Raw genomic sequence first — 27554 nt, forward strand, 5'->3', positions numbered from 1 at the left:
GACTTTTATTTTATCCTTTTTAAAAAAAGAACAATATTGATTTTAATTTTATTTTCTCTATATGTGGGGAATCCAATCTTTTTTTGCCTCTAAGCTCCAGATACTTTAAATTTTAGACTTTAATTAAAGTTGAAGGAAAAAAGGTATTCTGAAACAACTCCACAAATCCAATTTATCAAACCTAGTGTCAGAAGAACGACTGGTTCCTTTGTGTATGAATAGCACACGTTCTCAAGGGTGTTGTTAGAAGGCCCAAAGGTTCCATACATGAAGGTCCCTCTATGGGAGAATGTACAGCCTGATCAAGCTGGTAACATTGCTTCTCACTGATGATGGATGAGAGGTAATTTTATTTCTTTTATTATTCTAATTTCCCATGTATATTCCAAAGAGAGTGTTAAATAAATTTCACATCACAAATGTTAAATAACCACTGCAGAGTTTCATTTTTGTAATTATATATTCATTATATGTTAGATAATTTGTAGTTTATAATCATAATACCACGATTGATAAAATTAACCATGGATAATATGAAAAGGTCCTGTCAACCTATTCGGCCAGCAGAAGAGAGAGAATTTGTATGTGAAGGAGTACAAATAATAGTTGACTAAATTTTTCTCACTATACACAAATAAATCCACATTATTTTGAAAGAGCTGCCTGTGAGTTCTGGCCACGTGACACAGAAACACAACTGGGGAGAAGATCTTCAGAGTCTGCAGGAGTGAAATTTATTTTCTACAAGAAGGTCTGTAATAATTTGTAGATTTTTGTAAATATGGATCAGTTGAATTATACAAATTGCTTTGAATTGCTAGCATTTATTCATGTAACTACCAGTCACCTGCTGCCAAAACTTCAGATCCAGAGGGCGTAAAGCATAATTGATTAGGCTGAAGGTATCCCATGCATTAAATAACAACTTCCAAAGTTCCACTGTGTCTTTTTCCACATGTCAAATAAAATTGCAAGACCTGACCCATACTACACTACATTGTAACCCTTTGTGAATTCCTTAGACATAGGCATATGGCATCATTCTATGCATCATGACCCAAAAACAGCAATAACGCTCTTGGTCTGCAGAGTATCTATTTGATACTAGAAATAGCAAGCTTAAAATCTGCCCAAGATCAGAAACATTCTGCAATGCAGCTCTGCCAAGAGTAAGAGGAGATGGCCCTATGTGGGAGATGAGAGCAGAAAATGTGAAGCTTGAGCAGACTGACTATGTGGCAAAAAATGGAAAGATAAAGGGTAAAAAGAGGCGTGATAGCATGTAGGGAATATAAACCACAGGAGCCACAAGGGAAAGAAGAGAAAACACAAGGAAAGTATGACTGATAGAAGAAGAAATGAAAAAAAAAAAAAACAAACCAAAGGAATAGATAAATAGGAGTTTTGAGAAGTTTTCTAGAATTTTCCGGTACATGTGTATCATTTGCTATATATCTAGAAGATCCCCATGGGTAACATAGTTCAGTACAGTGTACAAATAACCACACAGGTTCACAAACAAGCATTGTGTTGTCCTTGGATTCGTGAAATGTCACACATTTCCTTTCATGTTAAAGCCCATCATCAAACTTGTCAGCCCAGAGATATAATAAGTATTTTTTTGCTATTGAGATTTACACACATTTTTTCCCAATCAAGAATATTATTTTTATTATTTCTCAAGAAATAGTCAAGATTTATTTCTATTCAAAACTACCCTGTCCCATACACCAGTTTGGCTAAATGAATAGGGATTTAATATACAACATTAAAATTCCTTATCTTGTCCTGCCAAATGTATATTCTAAAAGCAGAATGGTGCTAAAGAACCCATACTCTCTGCACATTACCTACCGTCCTCAATTATCTACCACAAAAAAGGCAGGTTCTATTGGCACCTAGCACAGAGAAACTATTTTGTTTGAACTATTAACAGAAATGTGTTAACAGAAGCCCACCTGCTCTGGTTCTCAGAAGATATCACCACCTGTTAATACACAGAAATGTGGTACACCCATATAATCAGCTACAGTTCCCAGCAGCCTAAGATATTTTCCTAGGGACAATGTCAATAATATCACACACAACACAAACATTTCTCATTTTCTTGTCTCAGTAAGCGATCTTAATTTCTTGGTGCTTGATAATGCTGCAGTTGTCAGAGGCCAGTGCAGCCATGCACTGCAATTGGTTGCAGTGTGCAGTGAACAGCCCGGCTATGACCAGGGCTGTTCAGAACAATGAACCAGTGGTTATGTGGTTAACACAAACCCATAAAAGTCTTTCGCTCCTACACCAACTACAGCAGTGAATCTGTTTTTCTGCAAAATTTCACATGTGAGCAAATGTTGGTGTAATATTGTTTTTAGCTTGCTACTGCCAATTTCTATTGCAATGTATTTTTACTGAGAAGAAAAACATAATATTCTCAGTATGGGCAGCAATGAAGGCACTCTGTGTGGATTACCTGGGCCTCTTACCTGAGATGATTATAGAATTTACAAAAGTCTACCCCTGTGAAATGAAACCAAGTTGGATACAAGGCAGAGATGTTCCCTGCACTAATTTCTTGCACTTTTTGGAAGAACTGCAAATATGAAAGAATAAAAAAAAATTAAAAGGAAGTGCAAGTCATATTTAGCTTTGGAGTATATAAGTTGGTCACTTACTGTTCACAATAGAGAATGTGTGCTTAACTCTCTTCTCTTCGTTTATTCAGGACTCCACGCTCCTGAAAGAAAAAAAGAATACACGTGTTTATCATCCACTTAAAATTAACTATCTAGTTTCATTTCTGATACAGAAGTTTGCCATTTTCAAACCCAGCAGAGAAAATTCATATCATCCCTTTTCCTTAAAAACCAGTTTTTCAGTCTTAGATACTACAATAGCAGCAGAGATGAGAAATCTACAGGTTGAGGGAACAAATCTCTCTTGATACCTCAGACTAAATGCATCCTAATTTTATCTGGGTGCCTGCAGGCCTCCCCAGTTCCAGGAAGGTGACAGGCTTTCACATTTCTGAGGCTGTCAATCATCTCATCAAAATCAAATTCTCATGGTGTATTAGATCTCAGCTGAATTACCCCATTAGACGGAGGAGCCAAGGAAGAAAGAACATAAGCCTGCAATGACAGCCACAGCCTCTCTCACCACTTCTGGAGGAGAGTGGAACATGCTGCAGAGGGGTCTTTGATGCCTCACTCCTGCTGTTTCATACAGGAAATTTGTACAGTAAGAACTGAAGACAGCACACCAGCTGCTTTAGCCTTTCTTGGCCAGGGTACAAGCATCACAACAGAGGTGAGTTTTAAGGCAGGATTTGAAGGAACACAGCATACTGCCTTTGCAGATTTTACTATTAACAATTTTCATTAATAAAGGCTGCTTGAGAGAAGGGAGAAAATTGGAACTCCTGGGCAACAAGGGTTACAATAGGGGCAACATTAGTGTGAAAGGGCAAGCACAATCAAGCTGTGAAGGCATTAATTGTGAAGATGACCAATTTGGATGCAATTTAAAGATTGAGCCAAATACATAGTTACCAAGATAGACAGATGTATTTTTAATTTTACATCAACTAGAAAATGAAAATGTTATCTGAAACTGTTAGACTACAGCACACCAACACTTATGCTGGCCTTTAAAAAGGCAAATCATGATTCCATCCACCATCTCACTCTAATCAGGAAAGCATCTTTCGTGACTCAAATCATACAGGACTCAAACTATAACTAATTATAAAATCTAATTTCCCTTTCTTTCTGTATCTTTCTGTCAATATTTATGACATCCCAGAAATCACTTATCTCATATGAGTCCACTGAAGAAACCTGCTAAGCAACAATTAAGAACTGTTTGGAGCTGAGGGCTATATAATACATTAGTCAGAAGCATCTAGTATTTTGATGTTATTAAGTTTTAAACTTTTTTGAACCATAGGGATCAGCTCTTCTATCTAGCAGCCTGTTTTGTTACGTCCTAGACATCAGTGAGGAGCTGAACACTTAAAATGATGCAAGGTTAGCTGGACACTGATGTGAAATCTTATTCTAAAGGGTTTAGAACAATTCAGATGCTGGTGTAAAACACAGCTAATTTCATTCCCACAGTTTGTAACTCATATCAATTATCAACTGATGCCAATAGCCTTAGCAGGCCTCACCTCACTTGGTGCTCTGTATTAGCTGTATAAAATGTTCTGGTACAGATCATGACAGACCTAATCTGAACAACTGTACTCAAACATCTCTGAACGGGTTCAACCAAAACTTTGCCTCTTGCTGTCAAGTCAAGTTTTCCCAAACAGAGGGATTTGAAATTCAGAAACACTCAGAAAGAGGGTTCAATAAAAGAGCCTCTAATCTCCACCTTCTCCTGGGGCTCAGAGCCAGGGTTTTGGTTCAGGGCCCTGTGTATATCTTGCATTTGAGCAGAAGTAGCTGCAAGTGCCTTAGAGAAATTAACACCCAGAGTCACACCTGCTCTGTGGTGCACTGTCTCAATCTTTCTCTGTTTCTCTAAGCTGTCTGTGTCAAGCTGTGCCATATTATTACTGAGCCTTTCAGGAGGTTCACTGCTTCCTTCTGTGGCAATGACAACATGGAAAGGAAAGACAAATGTTTACTATACTATTAATTGTAAATAACTGAATAAAAATACAGGTCATGCACTAGAGAAGCAAATTTAAGCAAAACTATGAGTAAGTGTGGTGCTGCATTAAGTGCAAACAGAGACAGCCTGCCTGCTCCTTTGAAACTCACAGTGTGAGTTTCCAAAAGATATGAAAAATGGAATGGACATCTGGAATAAGTAAAAAACCAATCAATAAAATTCAACAGTTGTCCAGGAAACTAAATACCATCACTCTTTGCAAGGATTTGCAGAGCTAAAATATGAGATAAATAAACTGAAAATATTTGCATTTCTAGAGGAAAATGAACAGATTACAAAAGAAATTCAGCTGTGTTTCTATCACTTGCTATTAAACACAGGCTTTTTTTTATTAGATGTGTTGGAAGATTAATTCATTCACCCTTGGTTATGGACTCCTGTGGGTCTTCAGTGCAGGAGATCCCCTGCAGTGACAACTATATTTTCAGAGCTACAAATAGCATCTGTCACAGTGCTAGTATCTTCCAAGGCTCCATTTTCATTTCAATATTTGCAAGAGAAGACGCTTCCTAATGAAACCATTGGAAATATCAACAGAAACACATTTTGATATGTGTGACTACATCTTGTAATATCCCTTTGAAGTGCAATCTATATTTAACAAATGTTATCTGCAGAAGATACTTTAAGGCATTTAATTTCAGGGTACATACTCATTTAAATGATCTGCAACTTTGATTCGGTTAGCATATAGATAGCAAAAGAACAACAAAACCTTTTTTCATTAATCCTTAACTCTCTGATCCCAGTCACCTTTATGGTAACCAGTTATGGCAATAGTCCCATTAAACTGGGGCAGGACTGGAGCTCTAAAATAAAACCTGTTCAGTCAAAACCACTGTATTTAAGATTATATATTCATATATGCTCATGAAATGAAACCCTACTCCACTGCAAGGAAGGAAGTCTGCAATTTTTCTCAGGAAGCCCTTGTTTAACTCATACAGAAACAAAGTGGATTTACATTTATTACAGGTGGCAAAGAACATTTTTAGCATCGTGAAATCATGGCAAAAATAAGCCCCTTTTATTAGATGCTTCACTTCTCATTGTGAACTGTGATACAAAAGATGAAAGGGAAGTTGCATGGTAATTAAAAGATTTCTCAAGGTATCCTAGGCCATCTGCAGTTTCTTTATTCCATTACTATTTTTAAAACCAGGAACAACTATGTGATCTTTTACAAACTCCATGAAGAAACAATTTTTATATCTTTAGGATTATGGGCTAAACACTCATTAGTAGAGCATATGGCTGTTATTTGAGTACTATTCTTCCCTCTCTTCTTTCAAACACTGAGGAATAATTTTGCAAACTGAATCTCTGTACTCTGGAGTAATAAAGAGCTACTAATATATCATCATTATGGCTCAGTGACAGTTCCAGAGCACAACTGGACAACATTTTTGTCATGAAGGAATAAAAGCTCTAGAAATCAGTTTCAGGAGGGTTTTGGTTTTGACAGAGCTGAAACTTAGCCCAGGTTTGTTTACTTTATTGATTGTCTTTCAGACCTGAGGACATCACTTATGTGGCATATCTGGGAGGTTTGGAATAAACTATCTTGAAATTTTGTGTGGCAAAATGAAAAAAAATAAACTAAACCTCAAACAAAAATCAGCTGGTGTTTAGCCTACCGAATTTAGCAGCACATCCTCAAAACAAAAGCCCAATAGTCTTACAAGTGAAAATGGTATTTCCAATTTTATTCTCTGCTTTAGAATTATTTATGAGAGAAAACCAGATTAATTGAAAGTGGAGGAGTCCATTATGAATAGACTGACATCCTGTAAAACATAGAACTGATGTCTGGAAAAATGAGGCTAGCATTCGATTATGAAGTTTAAATTAGCTAATAACCAGTACAGAGTCTGGATAATTTCCAGTTGCATAATGTGCAACAAATTAAATGTATTTTGAAAAAAAATGCAGTTGCGAGCATTTATTAATCGTTTCACATACTGAAACAGAAATTGTCATACATTATGAACTTTACAGTCCTTAATCATATGTATATTCCACTATTTTATGGGCTTAATTTGCTTAGCATCAACTTTTACTGTGAGTAACATTGATTTTGTCAAAACCTCAAATAAGTCACAGAACAGATCTGAGGATTACTTCAGAAGGGATTTAAAGCACACACTGTGAATGTCTATACAACCACCACTTAAAACACTATCCGTTCAGGCCCAGATGGATTGCTATGGCAACAGAATCCCAAATACCAGGTTTGTAACTAACAAAAATGTAAATTATTGATGAACTCAAGAGTTGTCTCTCTTGGACACCCTCCTATTCAAATACCAAGCCGTATGGCTAGAATACAGAGAAATGGTTGATATGCAATTTCCCCAGCCCAGTGAGCACTAATCCCAAAGGATTTCATTAAATCTTTTGGCTTAAATTTTTATTCTTGGAACAGCAGTCAGCAAGCAGGGATTACATTAAAACAGGCACTATTGAGGTCATTACTGACTGAATTCAGGCCTGTAATATACCAAAACAGGAACTAATTTTAAATATACCTCCACACACATCCCCCCTCCCCCCAAAAATAGCACTGCTCTAAGTTACTGTATACTTGGTGACAGCACTTTTTCCACTCACATCACCACCTTTCCTCCTTGCCTACAGGCAATGATGGAGAATAGTACTAAAGAGTAAAGAACAAAAAGACATATTATTCAGTAAAGAGGTGCACATCTCATGATAGAGGTGACTGTGCGTAAACAACTGAGTTGCAGAACAATGAATGTAAGGAGGCTCTGCAGCCTTCGATATTTTGTAAATCAAAACCAAGAATAAAAACTTCTCTAGCAAATGAGCAAATCAGAAGAGAGGAAGTATTTATTGGCATTGTTATTGCAAATTTCATGAATAGTCTGCTAAGGGAACAAATAGCGGTAGGAAAGCCAAACACTACTGGAAAGCCTCTCAGACTTTATACAGAATGTGGTTAACACAGTGAGTGTCATACAAAAATCAGTTCTCAATTTTGGACTGTGACAGTCCAGCTTGTTTTAAAAGAAACTATGGCTTTAAAAAACCCAAACAATTCTCAGGTGCGTGCCTGACATTAGGTGTCACTGTACATAGACAAGAAATGGCAAACTTCTGACTGTAAGAGTTTGTTACCAGATCCAATGTCCACCCAAAACTAGAAGGAAAAACCAGGACAGGGGTAAATTTGTGGAGATGGGTAAATATGGAGGGATGCTTTTGCTGATAGAAAGGAAACAATTATTGAAACAGAAAATGCAAGAGATCAAACCAAGGCATCGAGTATTTTCCTAAGACAAGGGAGAAATTTAGAGCAACAGAATGTGAAGAAGATAGTGGTGGTACCACACACTTCCTGGTGGGGCAGGAGAAATTCTCCCATCCTCATTCATTCAGATGAGCATTTACTCAACACAGTACATAAAGACAGATGATCTATTTAGGAGAGCTGTCATTTGAACAGCCATTTAAGTTTACAGATATGAACTAGATTGCATGCCTTTAGGTCTCAACACACAATGTTTAAGTACTTCAGAATACAGTTCACCAGAATGCAAGTGCTGCATCACTGTGGACTGTTATCATCTTATTGCAAAAGTCCTATACTTTCTTGGTGGTTTCTCATGGGCATCTCTTCACAGCACTCTTTCTTCTTCACAGGACAGGTAAAAAGCTTCAGCTCTCTTCTACCAGCTAACCCACTGTTTTGTAGCACTCTTCTTATTGGACAGAGCTGTGGCCTATTAAGGGCAGGCCTGTTCTTAATCTTTTAATCTTTGGTGATTAGTACAGCTGCAACTCCTCAGGTGTGAGACCACCTTCTACACTATCTTTATTTTCTTACATTCTATCCCCCCACAGTGGACACTAGAGACAAAACCTAAAGTATTTACACCCTGCTTTTCTCTGTCCATTCAGTCTGTGGCCTGGCCACTCCCACCCTGTCATGCATATATTTTAAAGGTGACTAGTTTTCAGCTCTACAGATTTCTCTACTTAGCAAAGGACTCAGGTCACTGTGGAATTTCTCTGGAAGTCCCTTTTACAATACAAGTCCCTTTTACAATATGAAACTGTTTTTCAGCCTCTGTTCACTTGTTTTGAGCTACCTGCCACCTAAAGTTGAAAGATCCTTCCCTGTAACTTCTTCAGAATTTCAGTTCTTAGCAGAACCAGGTGTTTTAACTCCTGACTAGCTTTCTCTCGCTATTACCACATACCTCCATCAGACAATGCTGTTTCTGTTACACACAACTCACACACAGGCAAGAGCAGCCCCTAAACCTCAGTAAGTGCCAGCTGCTCCTCAAACATCCCTGCCTTGCTCTCCCAGTTGCATGATGCTTCTCACATTCTCAGATTCTTTCTCCTACCAGTACTGCCCAGAACATGCCTTGTTACCCTCTTTGGTTCTCGGTCGTGGTGGATTCAGGTCTCTTGTTGCCCATCAAAAGCCTTTTCCAGCTTCTGCTTTATCCTTACACTTGCCTTGATGTTAGAAGAGCCATCCACTCTGATACTTCCATCAAGCACACCTAGGTCAGCCTCAGAACTTCACGATCAATGAACAATCATATGAATCAGTAGGCACTAAAAGATTATCTTTTCAAGAAAGAAAACCTATCAATGGTGATGATACGGTCAGTGACAATACAGTCACAAATGGGTATCTGAATCATCTTGAGATGTTATAAGAATCTTATGTGGCCAAAGGAGTATCAGAATTTGGGCAACAACAGCATTTCCTTCCTCCAGTAACCATCCAGGACAATATATGTCTCTTCTACTAACACTCATCTCATTGTGAAGCTAATGTAGTCCTGCTTTATAAATGGGACGGCACAAGTGCCAGCAACATGGATGCACAGCAGATGTGGCACAGACTTAAAGGAAATCTTTGCATATAACAGACCATTACAGTAGATAAGCTGGATGTGTTCACACTATGTAGGGACACTTCAACCACTATGCTAAATCTGCCATACAGTATCTGTGGAGCTGCCCTGGAAGGAAACTTCCCAGTGTGCAGCTTGCCATTCTTGCTCTGTCATTGCTGGGTATGTCTCAGCCATCTTCTTAGACAAGAGTAGGATTTTCAAACCTTACATGAAACTTATTTTTTTCCAATTGCAAATATGAACACGTGAGGATATTAACATTTATTAACAATAAAAAGCCATAAAAACTCCATACATCGGAGTGAAACTTCATTATTTAAGTGAAAGTTTTCAAGACTTCAGCTGAAACAGCATTCCATGAAATTTAATTCCAAATATTTTCAGGCTTTTCTAGACAATAAGATATAAAGCTACAATTGTTTTTCTGAGACATTTTAGAAAAAAAGAAACACAGTTCTCCATAAGTTGCTTCATAATACTATTTAGATTAGGCATCTTGGATCATATGAAATTATAAGAAAACAGTTCCTAGCAAAATTGGTTTCAGATGTCATATTTAGGTTGCTTGTTACAGCTATAGACTAAGACTTATTTAGAAGCAGAATGGAGATTTTTTAATCAGTCTCCTAAATCCATCCTAGAAAGATAACGTATCTTTACATTAATAGATACACACTCAGGTGCATTCCAGTGTTTGGAGATTCAAAATCTAATTGCTTTTATCACAGGATGAAAGAACCTGCTGCAATATCCACTGCAGGAAGTGATTATATGTTACATAACACAGCTGATCTTTTTGTTCTGGCATGAGAGGCTTTATTTATTTATTTCTTTATCTCTCAATTCTGCTTTATGAAAATGTACTAATATGGGTAAGCAATTCACCCATAAAATCTGATAGTGAGTGTCAACACCTCAGCAAATTAAGCTACATAATCTACGGGTGAGTTATTCCAATACCCTTTCTATATTACCCTAAAGAGGCCTACTGTGGCAACAACTTCAGTATCTCTTTTCCATTTAAATGTATCCCTTCAAAGGTAACTTTTTAAATAAAGAGAAAATTCTTTGCAGACTTATTCTGTACTTCATCTGGATATGTACACAAAATGTATACAGATGATAATGCACCACTGGTATAATGGCAGCCCACATTTTCTATACAGTAAGTTTTATTCATGCCACTGTTTTCTTCTAATGGTAATTATTTAAAAAAATGTGAAAGTCTTAACAAGTCTAAATATAGACAAAATCAACTTACTGCCTACCCCCTCCTGTACTAGTCCAAGAAGTAATGGACTACATGCTGCTCAGATTTCTGGTAAGCACCAAAACAAATCCCATAAAGACAGGCACATTACTTTCCAAAGATGGTACCCTTGATTTCTCACATTAATTTTAATGTTGCTTGCTCTGCATCCACCATGCAACAAGCCCTTTTGCTCCACAGCAACTGCTCTCTGCTCCCTTTCACCTTTTTGTAACTATCTGGTGCTTCATTTGTAACTATCTGGGTGCTTCATATCCCAAGACTGCTACTATTAAACTTTATGTGCAATTTCACTACACTCACAATCACAGTTGGCTTCTCCTTTTCATTGAGCTACACTTAAACTACTAAGAGTATGAAAAGACTATGAGAATGAAAACACACCAACTTAAATGAAGATTTTTTTTGTTTTTTGTTTATGAGAAGAGATGGTATTTTGTACCTTTCTGTGGTCAACAGGAGCAAAGAATGAAACACTCAAAATTAATGATGAAACTGGACAGCACTGACCCCTTGCACTGGCACTAGACTTCATTAATAATAGGATCATTAAATAAAGTAAGCATACATGAAGATTTTGAATGTTTAACTGAATATGTAACTGAATATTTTCAGTTACAACGCATAATATTTTATCATCAAAAAAATGTTTCTAATCACTCTACTATGTTTAGCATTAAAATAACTTCATTGTAACAGTGTAAGAGCATGCAAACATTTAAACATTGGTGGAAATACTTTACAACCTTATGGATAGATGATTAAGATGACAAAATTATGAACAATTAGTTACAAATTAAAAAAAATAATGTTTTCAGCCTCCAAATTATTTATGTTAAAAAAAATAACTGTGGTATTTGTCTTTGAAACATTTATGACAAGAATGGATTACCATTATGAGACTGTTTTATAAACATCACAAAGTCTGTTGGAAAAAACAAATTCATCTTACGCTATGTTCTCCGTCTTCCTCAGCATGTAAGAATATTAGACCTCCAGTAAAGAAAACTCCAAACTTGAGCAATCATTAAAAATTGTGTCTCTTATTTAGTACTGTCCAGAACATTACTTTCTCAGTGACTGTCATTGTGGCATATAGGGCTGTCTCCTGGAAGGAGCTGTAGGTAGCACCACTAAGAGATGCACTGACCAGTATTACTGGTCCTCAAACACAAGTAATAGGTTGACCAGTCAGTAGATCTTCCTGGTTCTTCAGCATTTTAACTTCTGCCTAGACACAGAGGCCAACAAATAAACGAAACCAAACAAAAGAATAGCAGACAGATGCACTGCATGTGTATAAAACAGGTGAAAGCCAAGAGCAACACAAACTGGAGTTACTTGTCAGGTTACAACTTGCTGAAGAAACGTGTAACCTAAGTGACAGGAGTGAACATGGAATGACATGTAACAACGGCCTGTGGAAAGTATGAGATGGGCATGTAAGCGGCAGCAGCTGCAAGTGCTACCTCGCTTCTCAGAAGCTGCAAAGTCAACTCAGCAGCAACTGCACATTTCAGTAGGAATGTCTCATATCCCTGAGATAAATGGCTGCCAGCCTGGCTGGCTGTGTAAAGAGAGAAGTTGGTCATTGGAGCTCTTAACCAAGCACAGGTATCCCAGAGTAGTGTGTCTAAGCCATGCTACTTTCCATAGTTGGAGGCACACAGCAAGCCTGGCCATCTTGGCTTGCTGCCCTGGTCAACTAACAGGGTTGGGCTGGTATCTATAGTAAAGTTCATCTTCACATTTATAGAAACAGAGTGAAAGTTTTAACTAGCCTATGGCTGCTGGTATTTGGGTCTAAATTCATTATTACATATAACATCCTCTAGAGATACAATTTCTGTATCTTAAAGCTTTTCTTTGCACATTATGTGCACGTGCCTGATTTTGCAATACTAAAGATGAACTGAAGCATCATGACTTTTTTCATCTTGAAACTACAAGCAGAAACCTAGAGACTGGGGAATTGAGGCAGGCCTTTTAATCACAGGTGTCACTCTGAGCTGCGACAGAAGAGCTTAACTGCCAATCCTTGCAGATTACATGCAAAGATGATATAAACAAAAAGGAGGATAAAAGACAAGTGGTGCTTTTGCAAGTCTTCATAACAGTAAAAAAAGGAAGCATCAAGTCCACATTCAGCAAATCTGATAGCCTAATCAAAAAGCAGCACATCAGACAGTGCAGTGTTGATGCGCAGATGGCTAGGAACATTAAAAGAGGTAGTTATCATTATTGCTCCTTACGTATTTGAAAAAAGAAAAGACATCGTGATATTGTATTTGCCTATAAAATCAACTTCCTCAGCTAGACATTGCCAGAAGGAATCTAATGGAAATGTCTATTTAGTGAAAATCAAATAATTACCTTGTAATTACCATCTCACGTGTCACATTTAATGTTAGCATCTCTAAATCAAGGAAAATTCAAAAAAAGGTCTATTTGAAATCCTTAAAAAAACCATATGGGCAAATATTTTAATTGGGCTACTTTTGCTAATGAAGCTAAGTATTCCACATAGCAATATTTCTCCCTTTTTGTAGAGCCAAATGTTAACATAAACCACCCTTTAATTTAATCTCCCTACCCATCTTGACAAAACCTGCTTAATTTTTGATTATTAGATTCTCTGAAATACAGCTTATTCGGACCAAACTTCAGCCACTTCATAAAAACTACTGATTTGCACTCAAATAGCACACTGGAGCAGTCTGAAGGAAAAAACCATTTGTTCTGTCTCAACTGATGTATAGCGTAATTTTCTGAGATTCTTTCATTGCAATTTGCAAACACATTAGCTAAGTCTATGAAACAAAAGCAATCTGTACTACCCGTGGCCCAGAAGAAGCAGAAGCAGAAAGTTAGAAAACATAACAAATGTCTGAATCATCTTGAGGCAGGGACATACTCCACCTCAACACAAAACATCATTATCCAAAATGTGCCTCATCTATTTTTCTGACAAAGGAAGCCTGGCCAGTGAACACCTAATATTGAATACAGTCTTAAAATAGGCTGTATAAGAGTTTAAAGGAGGGGCCTAGAGAAGGCAAACTTACCCTGGACTAACTCAGGGAAGCAACACTGCAGTTAGATTATGGGACTTCCAGTCCCCTTGTCCAGTTCCTGCAGTTCCACCCTCAATTCTATAGTCACACTAGCCACCTGTCCCAAAAGAGGAAAGCCAGTTAACACTGACAGGCTGAAGTTCTCTGCTGAATAATCCAATGCAGAATCTAGCAGCTGCCACTGAACACATTGCAATATTGCTGCTTCTTAAACAAAGCAGATGTAAGGGAATACATTGTGGGCAGGAAGGAGAATGTAAGTGCAGCTTTGATAAACAGCCAGATGAGAACATAACTGCATTCACAGATAGGAAGGGACAGCATAATAGACACTGTTACACAGAATGATTGTTACAGCATGTCTCAGCATGGATTTTAAACAAATCAAGAAAACACCACATGATGTATCTAAAATTTCATTTCAGCATCTGGCAAAAAGGAAGTATCTGTTAAAAATCATCTCATTCAAGGAAACCCTTAATAGGAGTTTCTGTAAAAAGAGAACTTGAAATTGCCTGTCAACAAATCAGCAGATGCCCTTTCTGAACCTGACAGGTACTTTTTGGCATTATTGTAATGACCATAAGTACTTCATTGCACAGGGTAGAATCAATTGCTTTAATCAATTTCTACTATCACTTATGAAGTATGCAGACAATTTTCTAATCTATGCTTTGTACTGACATAAAATATGCAAATTCAGCATACTCAGGCAAAGCTGACTGTCAATATATTTTCCTTTTGACAAAAATCAGCATTTTGCCCATACGGTTATAGTCCTGTCTCAAGAATAACTGAAGCAAGGGCTCTTAAGCAAAATTGATTCTCCTAAAATACAGTAACACAATTCACAGCAGTGTCAGTCTTCAGCAAAGTTCTATGATACATTGAGATTTCAGGATGCAATGTGAAATGCTGCTTTATGAACAGAACAACGTGACAGCTTAAAACAGGAACATCATGGATTCATTCAGGTACATCAATAAATCCAACGCCTGTTTCTGTCAACTATTTTCCTTCTGAAAGCTCTCTGTTCATATATCAGAAAATTCAGGAGGTTAGAAAACAGCAAAAGTAGGAGAAAGGAGAAAATAACAAAGAAATCAAGTATCTCCTCCTCTGGCCCTGGTTTCATTTGTTCATTCCTTCTCTTCTTCTCCACCTTCTCCTTAAACTAAAATGAGCATCTAACAGAGCCGATAGTTGCCATTCTTTGCACCTAAATAGTTCCTTTGAGCATACAGTAAGAAACCGTCTTGAAGTACTTTTATTCTGAATCTTGCCACACTCACAAGAATAAGTGAAAAAAGAAGCTGAGATATTAAATTGCAAAGCAATTCTTGCTTCACAAAAAATCCAGATCTGCTTGTCTTGCAATTTGTCCAATGCTCTCTCAAAAATGTGAGTTTGCAATGAGATAGAACAATAGAAACAGACCAATGTGATTTTTGGTGTGTCAGCTGCCATCTTCCATGCCCATTAAAGATAGTACCCTTATCTTAGCTTGTTGAAAAATACATCTGATTTCATTTTTAGCTTTGCAAATATGAATCATAAATCATTGGAAGAGATCACTGAACATGTTATGAAAAGCAAAGAGGAATCTTAAGAGGTAGATTTTGGAGAAATGTGACAGGCAGACTGATACTGTTAAAAAAAAACAACAACAGCTGAAGAAAGTGGGAAATATCTGAAAGGTTGAAGACTTGACAGTATTTGGCACATGACCAGCACTGTAAACAAGCAGAACAAAACAGAACAGGAAAAGAAAGCAGTGGCCGGATACCAAAAACCCCTTGTTTTGCTCTAAAATATTTTAAGGAAAATAGTAAAGTCCAGCTATTCCTGGATCAGGAAAAGCATAATAAAGTAGGTAGCTGAAATCATCTTACATTAGTTGAGCTGAGGATTACTTGAACTAAGTATTTATTTTCTTCTTTCCACCTTACCCTACCATGCTGTTATTGTGGAGGTGAATGGAATTAGTGGAGCTAATGCAGGGTTAGAAGTCAAGAACTCTAGAGATGTAATCCTGGATTGGTCTCTGACTTGCTCTGGTACCATGTTTATGTCACTGTTGAGTTTCTCTACTAATAAAGCAGATACAATATCATAGAACTCATGAAGGACCTTGCAGGTTTCAAGTGTGCAGTATTTTGCAGGAAAGCTGCCAAATTTAAGTTTCCTGCAGCACTTAAATGGATCAGCCTACAGGGACTGGGCCTTAACTTACATCTATAAAAATGTGAACTGCAGTAGGAGAGAATCAAGACAACCCTGAGTGTTTTTAAAAATCTTACCTTTGCATTACTAAACCATGTGCCATGGGGACTGAATGTTTGCACTTCTGGGACTTTGCTGGATTTCCAGATTTATATTGCAGGACAGCTCAAGTTTTCCTTTGGCCCTAACACCTTAATATTGTTCTTCTAAGGCATTATAAACAGAAAAAAAACAACCACTCTCTAAATATCCTTCACCATTTTGTTTTAAAAAGTCTTTGAAGCTACAAGTGCCTCTTACTGTTCATCTGTAAATGGCTCATCACATTTGACTCTCTGTGCAAGGTGGTATTACAAAGAAACATGTCTCATAATACATTTAACGTGGTTCAGTTGCCACTGCTAATAACACTACATTTATCCTACTAAATCCCAAAGTATTATCTTTTCACCAGCACAGGAATTACTCAGCCAAAACTGAAATATACTCTTAAATGGAGCAGTTTAAACAAAGATGAAGGACCAAAGGACAGCAAGACTGTTAACAGTATTTTCTGGATTGTTTAAATGTAATAAAGTAAATTCAGCAACAATTCTAAATTCTTCACTGGTTCATGTTTCCCCTTCACAATGAATTTCTTTTTGCTGTTTTTTTTTCTTGTTGCACTCACTGTGTTACATAATTTCAAATATCAAGATAAGGAATTTCTTATAGCTCTAAATGAAATCACAGTACCTTATGTGTAAGTACTTATCTGTATTTGTAGGCATGCATGCCTTTGTCAAGCTGTATCCACTCACAGTATATTCCCTCTTTATTTACCCAGCTTCCCCAAAAATCAAGGTCCAACTCTATTGCATATAGATGTTCTGTATTTACTTGAGAATTTTTGTTTACAAACTATAGCACCCTAAACAATAACTAACTGGATTAAGTTAATACCCATGCTTATGTCAGACATGAATTATATTCTCTATCTGATCAAAAGGTTGAGACAGAAATATTTACTTTGGATACAAGGTGCAGTTATACCAGCATGAGCATAAAACTGAATATGTGAATAAACACATTATAAACGTAATTATTTTAGTCCCTGAATACATAAAAATGTATAGCATTTAAAATATGATGTCATGAGATATTACAACAAAAATATATATATATTATCAAAGGATCACCAATAACAGATCACCCATATCTAAGATAATGGGCTACAGAGTCTTGAATTACACAGGGGAGCTGTGAGATGAGCCCAATTTAGATGCCTCCCTGGTAACAGTAAAGAGATTTATAACACTCTGTGCAAAAGCAGGGAGGCCTTTGACACTCAGGATGTTCAAAAACCTTCAGTTAGATCAGTGTACCATTCTGAAATAACAACAAACACTACAGAATTTATGGCACAAGAATAACAAAGGAAGATGGTGCGTTTCAGCCTGGATATGGCACACAGAGACTGAGTTAGAGATATTCTTTAACGGAATATTATTATTTTATTATGCTTTTATTATGCCCAGATGCCTTCTGAAATCTTAAAAAAGTAACTAAAACAGATATTGAAAGATTCTGTAATTGACAGTGATAATTACCTTGGTAGGAGGCAACAGGCCATGCTGCAGCAGTACACGAACATCTCTTTTGCAAGCCTGCTAAGTACATTGATTTGCAATATTCTGTACTATAGGTCTGTTTCTTAAACACAGCACTTTACTTACACTAGTCTTCCAAATACCAATAGAAAACTTGGTGTCTGAGTCTTCTGATTTTATGCAGTACAGATAATATCTCCCTGTTCTTTTCCACTCAGAATGAAATGGGTAACTCATTTCATAGGAGCCAGAAGCCAAATAAATTACCAGCTGTCAGTTACTGACTAGGCATCAAAAGTATCTTTGGAGGCAATACTATGCAGAGAAACATAAGTTAGATCTACTCAACCACACAGCACAGCCTTCTGCATGAAGACAGCTGCAAGGGTGGCAAAGGCCACGTACCACCTGAAGATAAAAAGGCAAGACAAAACAGAGTCAGGTTTGCTGGGCCAAGAGCTCCTCAAGGCTGACTGAAGACTGACCTGGCCTGAAATTTTTGGTAGAGCATGGAAAAAAACTTCTGAGAACTACAGTAGTAGGATTACTACAAAAAGTAGATGGTCAGATTTGTTGGTTTGGGGTTTTTTGGGGGCTTTTTTGTTTTTTGGTGGTGTTTTTTTTTTGTTTTTTTTTGTTTGTTGGGTTTTTGGTTTTTTTTTTGGGACCATCTAATTCATATTCCTGCTTAGTTCAGCCTACCTTCTTTAAAGCAAAACCAATCTGTGGCTTTGCTGATTCTGTGTAGTTTTACAATTTCCTTCATAACCAAGCCTAAGACATCAATACTGTTTGAAATGACAAAGAACGAAATGAGAAAGTCCCAGGACTGCCAATACTTATCGAGAAACTGTACGACAACAAGGAAATTAATTTCCCCAGTACATGGAAGATATCACCCTAGGCACCAACTCCAGTCCTCAGCAAACACAGATAACCCTGGAAAAACCTCTAGGCTGGAATGGCCTTGAATATTCTGCCAAGACAACAAGTTGCAGAACACCTGAATTTTTTCATACAAGGAATCAAAAGGTACCTAAATCTCTAAGCCACTGGAAGGCTGTAGGAGAGCTCAAGAACATCCAAATGTCATTAGGCTTTGCAACAACAAAATAATTTGTTAGCTGAAAATACCCAGAGACTAGTATGGTGGGGCAGGACTTTTTAACTTTTTCCACTCTGTGTGGGATGGAAGGGAAAACAGAGCTGTTTGTATTAGCTTTGCCCTTCTACAGTAATCATGTAGCTTTTGTGAGTTTTTATACTGTTTTAACTGGAAAATGGAGCAACCAGATCACTCCACCATTTTATATAACAAGTCAAGAAAGCCAGTCTGTGCAGTTTTCATATGCCATAACACTGCATTCCAAAGCATCCTTCATGCCTCACAGTGGCTCTCTTTATTCCTTTCCCTACATAATACTCCTCCGCATTTATAAGGAGCTAGAACATGAAATGTTTGTTTTATTGAATTTATGTTTGGCAAGTTAACTTCAATCACTACTCAGCTCTAAACATTTATGCTTCCCCCCAGATCAACAAATATCTATTCACTTCATATTTACCCCGTTTAACATGATCAGAAGGATTTTCCTGTGAGATGTTGAATTTCCTAAATAATAGCAATAGCTTGTGAAGAAGTAAAGACACTCAGCAAGATGTTTAACCACAAGGACAACTACTTTTAGTAGTCAGGAAACCTTTGAGACTACTTCTGTACTCAAACATATGTTTGTGTAACTGAATCAATGAACAGTACTCCCAGTCAAGCTAGAAGGGAGACATAATGGTAAAATTTGGTAGAAAAGGCCCAGATGGTTTCTGACAATAAATCAACCATAAAAATACAGGATTTTAATTAAGCTTTGTTGTTCTACTCAGGGATGCTTACAGTTTTGTGTTTTGATGGTTGCATTTTAATTTAATTCTGTTTGTGGACGAAGCATGCCCTGAGATAGGCAATCTATCTCAAGTACTATTTTCTTACACTATCTGACATAGATATAACATAAGATAAACACACTAATTTTGGCATGTCACTGTCTCATCATCTTGAAATTAATCCCACCCTCAGTATGGTAGTAAAAGTTAACCTAACAAATGCTAAAATCCTTACAATTCTAGCATGCAAGAGAGGCTGGACCACCTCCTGCATCTTCCATACAGACCTGAACAACCTCTTGTTCACTTGGTCAGTATTGGTTGTGGTACCTTTTATGCTAACCACAATAGTTTCATTCTTAACTTTTGGCTACACTCCTTGATATCTCAAATTGAACAAAATGCCTTATCCATTTCTTGCTAATGATTATACAGACATACAGAAGTACTTTTAGATTACTTTAGAGAATCTTTTTCTCTCTCTTCAAAATGTTAAAATTGTAAGAAGACACTCATCTTCACTAGCATTTAACTCCGAAACTAAAAATTATCCTATGTTGCCAAAATTTCAATTTTAAAATGTCCTAGAGCAATTAATCTTGGTCTTTCAAAGAAAAAAATATTATCTTTTGAAATAAAAAATAATTTGGGCTTTTCTTGAAAAGTCTTTATCTTTTACTTTCTCAAGCCAATCATAAGTAAATTCAGGTGTATTTTTAAAAATAAAACAAAATTACAGAGAATATTCCAATATCCTCAATTGCCCTGATTAGTCCTTTACCTCTAAATCATCCCTATCCATGAGATATTACTTTTTTTGAGAACTATTGATAGTTCTTTGTCATTGAAATTCACATTAGTACCAAAAGAGTATCTGATGTATTTATAGGAAAGAACACAAGCTATAAAAGACAAATAAATAATACTGGTATAACACTTACCTTTGAGTCTTCTTATCTATGCTAAATATTCTTATATAAGATGCATCTAATAGCTTCTTACACTTAAATTTGAATCATCAAGAAAATGAGAGGATCTGTCAATCCTTTCTTTATGTATGGACAAACTCTAGTAGCCAAATTTAAAGAACTCTATAAAACTTCATTGCCGTTAAATACCTTTTATCTCTCAAATACTACCACTTTATGGTTGTCTTGGTGATTTGTGAAAGAGATGAAAATAATGTTTATTGTAAAATTAAAGATAGAAGCAGAGATTCCAAATGTGAAAGAAACTAACCCTATGCAAAGGAAGCGAATGAGAGTATAAAAATCCATTAAAACTCATTTCAACCTTAGCAAGATCAGATTTTAAAAATCAGTTTTTTTAGGGGAAAAGGTTAGGTTGGTTTGGCTATCCAGCAATTGCTCATTCCCTTTTAAGTAAAAAAGTCATTCTGTAATGAAAACTAAATATTCATACACCTGAAAACACTTCAAGTAACTAATTTTGATATTGAATGGGGTCTTTTGGTGAGTTGTGCAAAATGATACTGGGGAAAAAAAACAATCTTTAATGATTTAAAAAATACTGCATTGACAGATAGAACATTTATTAGGAAAATTATGTATTAAATATAAAATGGCTCCTTTGTGCCATTCATTCAGCATGCCATTTCCTATACCACGAAAGTACATTTGTAATACTGACACTGATACCATGAGAATGTTTTTAAATGGAAATTTTATAAAACTTACTGTGGCTTGAAACCAGGCATAATTTTAGACAATTCAGACAATCTAGCCTGCTTTCATTGTCTATAGCTACCTACTGTATTAGACTGAGGAGTGCCTTTCACTTTAATCTTTAATTTTTTTAATCTTTAACCTGAAAAGTTATTGAAAGAAGAACTGTCTTTTTGGTTTGGGTTTGTATATTCCCCTTGTACAACCAAGGCTGGTAAATAATGCTGAATCTTAGTCACCGTTATAGCAAGAATACATTGTATCAGATAATAACCATCCTCCTCACTGCTATTAATTGCTCAAACTTCCATTTAGTTTGGCTCCTTAGCCTTGCACATTATACTGTATCATGACAAAAAAATAAAAAGGAAAGATTTATGCTCTCTTTTAGCTATAAATTTCCTTAATTTTCAAGAAATAGAACTTTGTAAACATTTACATAGAAAAAATATTATTTTGTTTTTATTCAGTTAATCTGGCAGATTTTTTGAAAGCTGTTTCTAATTTGATTTTATTATTTGAAAATAAATGCATTTTAAATAGATGTATTTATAGCACTGACAACACTGCTCAGGGACTGAAAAGACATCTTGTACTCTCCAAAAAGTAAATTTGCCTGCTAGTTCTCTGCTAGGTAAGTTTTAACAGAAGATTTATGTTTTGAGGTCGGGATGAAGCTGATGAATTTCATGAAATATGAGATTCCTTTTAAAACAATACACACCTATTTTCAGCTCAATGAACATATATTTTTCGATTCCTCCTCCTCCTCCATTCTTCTTCTGACCTATAACCTCCAAATTCCATTTCCTATTTCAGTTCAGTCTGAATGCCCTTGGGTGAAAAGCAATTTCTTTCACTACGAATCTGTTCTGTCCTCTTTCAGCTCAGTTCCTGTCCCGGCTAAGAAAACATTATTCTCTGGGCCTAATGAATATCACACCTTCTACTTTTATTTGGTGTTCTCTTCATCTCCATCTCTTCTCCTGACATGTGATACAGCAACTTCTTCAAACAGGTCAACAGCTTTTATGCTTCCCTTTGGGTCTTTTCTATCTCCTTCCAATCTTCACTTTTCTTCTTCTATTTGCCTGCCTCCTCCTGGTCCTAAGTCAGTTCTTAAACTCTTTTCCTTTATCTATTCCATAACACTTTATATCTTTCATCCCCTGACAATGCTAAAAATGCAGTTCTTTTTGACTCTTCTGTCCAGTTCCAAACTCCTCCCCCAATTATTTCCTTCAGCTTAATTCTCCATGCTCCTTGACCTCCTGTTCTCTTCTGGTTTTCTGACTAACTGTCTTCAAACACTAAGCAAGAATGATGCAATTTCTGTATTCCCAGTACTTTTTTCCCATGACTACACTACTGAATATATATCTTGGCTACTGCACTGTAAAAGTGTGGATGCTTCTCAGTTCATACATGAGAGACTTCTTGTCAGTGGCATCAACATTCAAAGCCAGAAGTGTTTGCAATTCATACTTATTATTATCCCTGCAAGTGCTTCAGTTATTCATGCAGTAAGCACAAGTGATGACAAGTGATTTTGAATTTCTCAGAGTTCAGTAGAAATAGTTTTAAAATGGCTGATTTCAGAATATTAAGCACCTTTCTGCAACAGAAAGAGAAATGCTGGTTTATATTTGAACATGGAAAAGAACATAGAAGCACTACACCTTTAGAAAATCCTTTTGAAAAGAAGTGCCTATATATTAATACATGGTTGTTTTTTGGAGTGTTTTTGGTTGGTTGGTTTTTTTTTTTTTTTAATCAAACAGATTTTAGCATGGATAACAAGTTTTTATCACCCTAATGACACAGCTACCTGAAAGTATGAAATTTCTTTAGCAGACATAGCACTTTGAGACCAAAGTTGGTAGCTCCATGTAACTACTACCTATCTTGGAAACAAAGATTATAAACAACCTGCAATTTTGCATGACTAGAGCAGGCCAAGAGGCTGTAGGGGATACTACATGGGGATGTGAGAGGCAGAACTAACAGGGTGGTGCATTTTTCAGTCTGAGAACATAGTTCCCTAGTTAGAGGTGACATTCTCATTATTCTGATCCTGTGTAATAATGACAACACAAACATTTCTATCTTTTCCATGACACACAGTATGTGGTAGGAAACCAAGCCAAACCCACCAAGACATGTACCTGTTTTTTGCTGGACCTTCAAAATGAGAAGTGAGTAACCCAAAGCAGGCTGCATATTAACCAGTTTTTCACTGAAAGCCATGGTGGGATCATAATATCATGTCTTAAAATCAAGCACAGCTCATATTCATGGGTCTCAAGCCATCCTGAAGTATCACTCTATTTTCTTTGCTTGAGTTCAATAGCACTTGCATTTATATTCATCCCTACTTTCCATCTAGGAGACTTATAGTATTCTTTCTCAAAAATTTGCTTGAGAAAAAGAAAAGGTGTGATTTTTGGGGTATCCTGTGCAGGGCCAGGAGTTGGACTCCAGGTAAGAATGCAGATCTTGTAAAACGTAATCTCCAATTTTGTTAATGCTGCCTTCCAAAAAAACGAAAGCAAACTTTTTCTTGGCATTTTTGTACTTTTTAGTGAAGTTACAGTTCAGCCCTGGACAGTATTTTGCTGTTATTTATATACTTAGTGTACAAAAGAAAAGCTTGAATTATGATCCCAAACATAGAAATTTTAATTTTTTTTTCAGGCCAGAATTCCAGTTCACTGCCATGAAAGATGGAACAGAACAAGGTAAAGACAAGAACAGTTTTCCTAATTGGAGGTCTAAAAGCTCTTTTTAAGAACTGCTGACTGCATTCCATCTCAGTATTACTTAATACCTTTCAACTTGCTGTAGAGACAAGCAGTGAGAACAGGTATCATAGTTTGATTCTGTACTGACTTCATGTAACTGTTTCTTATTGTACTGGCAATGAAAGAACAGGTCTTTTATCTTGCTATGTTTTTATTTCTACAACTATCTACATTTCATAATTTGGGTTACTCTTATTGTTACAAAGCAGCACTACAGCAGAAATAAAGGAGGAATTGCTCTTGCTATTAAAGGAGGAATTATTGGAAGGAATTGTCCCAGCAGTTTTAAGTATGAAAAATGTCTACATCTCCCAAAAATGAGATCTTTTTTCACACACTGGGTCCCACGCTTGGACATTAGCTGCTGTGGAAATTCTGTCAACTGGAAACACCAAGAAGGTTCTCTGGCACACAAATCTGTCAGAATGTTCTTCCTTTAGCAGCACAATGCTACCCACTGGCATAAAGCAAATGAGTCACATCCTAGCCTTGTCCCTGGTTAAATTGATTTAGGTAGATTAAAATTACATGTTTGAAAATAACCAGAGTTTGTAAATAGGTGAATTAAAAAGCTGTTAATTTATTTTGATGGAGAAGGACTTTGGAAATGTGTTTCATTTACATTCCAGGGTACAAACATTAATAATATCAAGGTCAATGAAGAAGAGAGTTGACCTTCGAAGTAATTTGTTTTAGTTTTCAACTGTCAGATTCCATATGAGCCATGAATGTAGTATCTACTCTCTTGCCATGTAAACTGACATGGGATTTGTTTCCCAAGATGACGTTTTGCAGCAGCTCAGAGTGCAAGTGTCACTACTAAGTGAAGTGTGGAATTCTAAAGCAATTTTAAGGTTATTGGTAGAAAACACTATTTTATCTATGCCAGTGCAGAAAAGTTGCCAGTAAAATGAGCTACAGAAAAAGAAAAAAATATTCATACAAATAAAGAGAGCCAATCTTTCTGTATTCTTTATAGCATTCTGTGTCTGCAGCAATGCAAGGAGAAAGTTGCTTAAGGAAAGATATTTTGTTTGAGGTAGGCTTGGAGACAGCACTACAGGGTTCTGTAAGTATTCATCAGGTTGTTTATGCAGATGTAGGGCTTCTGTCAGACACTGGTAATATGCTTTGATTTACAATGTTTATGCTGATGAACTGTTACTGCAGGCTCCAGTAAGTGTTTTACCTATCCATCTAATGAACAACTGGACTTAAATTAGCTACTCATTTGATTTAAGTTATTTATCAGTTACCTTAAGGAGACTAGATTTTGTAGATCAGTAAGAATAATAGGAAGCTCTTAGACTAATATGTAGATTACTTATTTAACATGCAAAATTGCTTACAGACTCACATGGACAGGTTAAACAAATTTTCAGCAATGGCTTTGTGAAAGCTACAAAGTCAAGCAGCTGAAAGTTTAGAAATATTGTACCCCTAGTTAATCCCCTAGAAAAGTTTTGCCCTCTAGTTAATCCATCTGCCACACTAAATTATTAATATGGTATCAGAATTTCACACCCACAGTCAAGAAAATGAATGTTTTGGAGAATGAGTTTGCATGTTCATAAAAAGCCATTCTCTTTTTTTTAAAGCTGGAAGATATATATGTATCACAAGCAGAGTTTTTAGTTTGAGCTGTTCAAAAGCTGCAGTGGATTTTTTCCTATACATCTGAACTGCTACTTGAGCTGTAGTTGACACAGCTGAGAGATAAAAGCTGGTATTCCACCTGTGATGAATTTGGGTAGAACTCTGTTGTCCACCTGAATGAGGAGCAGAAAAGAAAAGCATAATTTTACTGAAGTCATGGAGTGGACACTAAGCAGAAAGAAACCATGGAGAATTCACTGGACTAAACTGTTTCAGCAGCTCCTGGGAAGTCTCAGTGTATCCCTATGCAGCTCTTCTGTTGGATGTTTCACATCACAAAAGCCTACCATAAAAGCACTTAGAAAGAAGTCTAACACCTTGGAAATTTCTGGCAAAATCAAAAGAAAAAGAATTGAAATTGAAGGAATGGAAATTCCATTAAGTTTGAGCTCCAGAAGACCTCATTATTACTATGGATACCCAAAATAGTTTAATAAAATTTTTGAATATATATTGTGAAACTCTAAGAAAACAGAAAATTCAAAATTTTGCTTCCAAGATGTCTACAAGTTTTGCATCAAATCTTATTTTTAGGGTAAACTTGAAGGTATTATTCTAACAAATTCCAAAAATGGGATGAATCAAAATACTTGAATGAAACTGAATGAGGCTCAAAGAAAACTACAATGAAAACTAATAATTTAAAATACTTGGGCTTTCACTTCAACCACAGCATTCTGCCTGTGCCAAGTCTTTCTTTTGGGTCTAGACCAGGTAAAAATTGTGTCTTTGACACTAAATCGGATTCTATATACAACTGACATTCAATGGAGTCTTGAAACTGCTTGCATGTATTGGGACACTTGACTGCAACCACAGTGCAGACAAATTTTGGCTCGGAATACTGAACAGGTTTGGTGAACTTCCACTTCTTTAATCAGAAGGAAGGAGCAAAAAGATAGTTTTAATAGAGTGTATTTCAATCAAACTTGAGGAACATTTCAAAAGACCAATGAAAAAGTTCTTCTCTAGGGCCTTAATATTAGCATATGAAAAAAAGTACTACATATTAAAATGCAAGAGAACAAGTGAAAGATATTTGGGGAGCAGGAAGAAACAACTTAGCTCAGGAATTTAGCAGTTTATGGAAACATGACACTAAATTGTAGAGGAGAGAGAAAAGTAAAAATGTAGACATGCATTACAAAGGGGAAGGAAATATTTTGAAAACTATAAGGGAAAGGCTACATGGGAACTTTTTTATATTTTATATTTCTGAGAAAGGAGAGACATTCAGTAGGTTTTTTTTAGTTAAGTTTTTTTAGTACTCTTTACTCTTCTACTCTTTTTTTTTTAGTATAAAACAAAAAAGAAACCTCTTAGCCAACAAGTTCAGGTTCTTCTCAAATACTCATTCATTTTAGAAATGCCTTTTTTTACAAATAATGTAAGAGTAGTCATAGGCCCATGATCCTGTCACTGCTATTGTTGGCTGACATTTGAAGTGATTCTGATTTTGAAAAATGTACTTTACTTTAAAATTAAGCCTAATATATCACAAATTACAGTAAATGGAATTGCCATTTTGCACAGCATTATGATTACACACACCACAAGAAACAGCTGAAGATTACGTCTGTTTAACTATGGGCAATGCTGTTTAAAGGTCAAATGGATGTTTTGTGGAAAAACACAAGAAGACAAACAAATCTAAAACCCAAAGCCTGCTACCACAATTTCAATCCCAGGTAAAAGTCTACCTCAGTATCAGTAATGTAGAGGTTACCAGCACAGAGCTTGTACAGAGTTTCTTGATGATATGCACTACATGCTTGACATTGTTGTCAGTCAACTTGTGCA

At 36.3% G+C, this 27554-nt stretch overlaps 1 protein-coding gene across 4 annotated transcripts in view; it reads right to left on the bottom strand.

Moving 5' to 3' along the window:
- SYT1 (synaptotagmin 1) overlaps positions 1 to 27554 on the bottom strand; it is a 335078-nt gene that overhangs the window by 213077 nt on the left and 94447 nt on the right. For all 4 annotated transcript variants that reach the window (XM_071423367.1, XM_071423366.1, XM_071423364.1 and 1 more), the window contains one exon: positions 2670 to 2731. The gene's annotated coding sequence lies outside the window, so the exon portion shown is untranslated. The remainder of the gene's footprint in view (positions 1 to 2669; positions 2732 to 27554) is intronic.

Source organism: Agelaius tricolor, unplaced genomic scaffold, assembly GCF_023055355.1.
Source record: "Agelaius tricolor isolate 1412-34295 unplaced genomic scaffold, bAgeTri1.0.p SCAF_3, whole genome shotgun sequence".
NCBI lineage: Eukaryota > Metazoa > Chordata > Aves > Passeriformes > Icteridae > Agelaius > Agelaius tricolor.